The sequence below is a fragment of the Chrysochloris asiatica genome, unplaced genomic scaffold (assembly GCF_000296735.1).
Source record: "Chrysochloris asiatica unplaced genomic scaffold, ChrAsi1.0 scaffold00011, whole genome shotgun sequence".
Lineage (NCBI taxonomy): Eukaryota > Metazoa > Chordata > Mammalia > Afrosoricida > Chrysochloridae > Chrysochloris > Chrysochloris asiatica.
The window spans coordinates 11,810,873-11,813,102 of record NW_006408529.1 but is presented as its reverse complement, the minus strand read 5'-3'; the positions used below and the strand labels follow the sequence as shown (position 1 = coordinate 11,813,102).

At 37.2% G+C, this 2,230-nt stretch overlaps 1 pseudogene; it reads left to right on the top strand.

Moving 5' to 3' along the window:
• Positions 1 to 1,761: 1,761 nt before the first annotated feature.
• Positions 1,762 to 2,226, top strand: LOC102831278 (annotated as a pseudogene).
• The last annotated feature ends 4 nt before the right edge of the window (positions 2,227 to 2,230 follow it).

Genomic DNA, 2,230 nt, shown 5'->3' with positions numbered 1-2,230 from the left:
TTTGAGAAAATTACATCTGAATTGTTTCCTAATGATTGCATTTTATTAAAGGTCATGTTTCCTCAGAAGCAACAAAATCTTCCCAGACTGCCTGTGGTCTTCTCCAGGAGAGCAGAGCTCTACTCTGAGTCTTCCCAGGAATCCTGATGCACATATAATTTGGGACAAACCTCAATTATGAAGACCTTCTTTTCTTTTCAACAAAGTTAAGTTAGTACCCGTATAAGATGATAGTGCCACCTATACTCAATTATTGAATACCCTGCACCGTATATTAAAAGTATTTTGAAATCAACAGTTCTATAGCTTAGGACCTTAAGACCTTAAATGTTAGGATTTAAGAATTTACCTTTGGGAAACAGGTATTAACTACATGATTCTATACAAAAATTTTTGTCTTTCACCTCTCACAAAATTTTCTTTTGTATAAAATCTGATACCAATGCCTTTACTATGTAAAATTCTATACATCTGGTCACTTCTTGAGTTTCTACTGTGGGTAAAGCAAATAAAGGCTTAAATAAAACACAGATTAGGTGATCAATAGCACATTTCTTCTCTATCAGATTATTTTTCCCTATACAAAATTTCTGTTTGATTTTTCAATTATTCAAAATGTCAGAATGATAGATATAAGTGAGTAACCAACTAACCAGGGAAATCTCTGTCTAATAATATTCAATATAAAGATTCAGAATGATACTTTATGATGGATTAAACTTCTCCCTGTTCTGCCTCATTAAGGTTCTCCCAATTTGGCCCAATCCAAACCTATTACTTAACATATATCTAACAGTAAAATTGCATAAATGTTCACTAGTACAATAGAAGCTAAATGAGCAGTTTCAGATAATTTAATTAAGTTGTAGGTCTTCTAATATAATTCAGTAAGTATGTGAACTTTTAACTTGTGTTAACTCAATTTCCTTATGCTTTCATTTACCATTTGTTGGGGACATTACAGTGATTAGCCAAAGTCCTTCCAGCTCCTAATGTTCTTCATAAATTTTGATTTAAATTGACTGTCACTTTCTTACTATAATAAAGTAGATATTTGACATCTCAAAAAAGAGATCTGGCCTAGTGTATTACATTGTCAAGAAGTGAAACATTTTTTTTTATATCACACAAAATCCACATTAATAAAAGCCATTAAAAGTAGTTAGAATGAAGAGTGTTGAACACTACATATTCATAGGCATGCCCACACATTAGCATGGCCACCACCTGTCTATCACTTTGCTGTGTTGTAGCTTATATGTGGCTGTGATGTTGGAAGTTGTCCCATCAATATTGCAAATGTCCATTACAGACAGCTTTCAGTGGAAGTTCCACCCTAAGACTAGAAAGATATGCTTAGTGATAAAATGAACTAATGAAAATGATATGAATCACAACAGAATATTATCTGACTTGGTGACTTTAGATAGATCATCAGGGGGATCAAATCCTGGAGAATAATCTCATATTTAGTAAAGATTCAGTGAAGGTGAAGGAGACTTTCAGTTAGAGGCACTGGTTCAACAGCTGTGACAATAGACTTCACCATGCTGATGTTTCCCTGAGAAGAAAGAATTCTGCCTCAAGTCTATTGTGTAGAAATTCAGCTGAGTTTCCAGCCTACTTGTTGGTCTTATAGATCTTGGAGTCAAGTTTGAAGCATCAAACTTGCCTGACTTTCTAGCCTGCAGACTTGCCACAAACATATGAGTCAAGTTCTTAAAATCTCAATGACTGATCGCTTGTGGAGCTCGAGTCAAGATGGAGGAGTATGCGCGAGAACCTTGCCCCTGGCGAATTGTGGATGACTGTGGTGGAGCTTTTATGATGGGCACCATAGGTGGTGGTATCTTTCAATCAATCAAAGGGTTTTGGAATTCTCCAGTGGGAGTCAACCACAGACTACGAGGAAGTTTGACAGCTATTAAAACCAGGGCTCCACAGTTAGGAGGCAGCTTTGCCGTTTGGGGTGGTCTGTTTTCCATGATTGACTGTAGTATGGTTCAAGTCAGAGGGAAAGAAGATCCCTGGAACTCCATCACAAGCGGTGCCTTAACAGGAGCCATACTGGCAGCAAGAAATGGACCAGTGGCCATGGTTGGGTTATCTGCAATGGGTGGCATTCTTCTAGCTTTAATTGAAGGAGCTGGTATCTTATTGACAAGATTTGCCTCTGCACAGTTTCCCAATGGTCCTCAGTTTGCTGAAGATCCCTCCCAGTTGCCTTCAA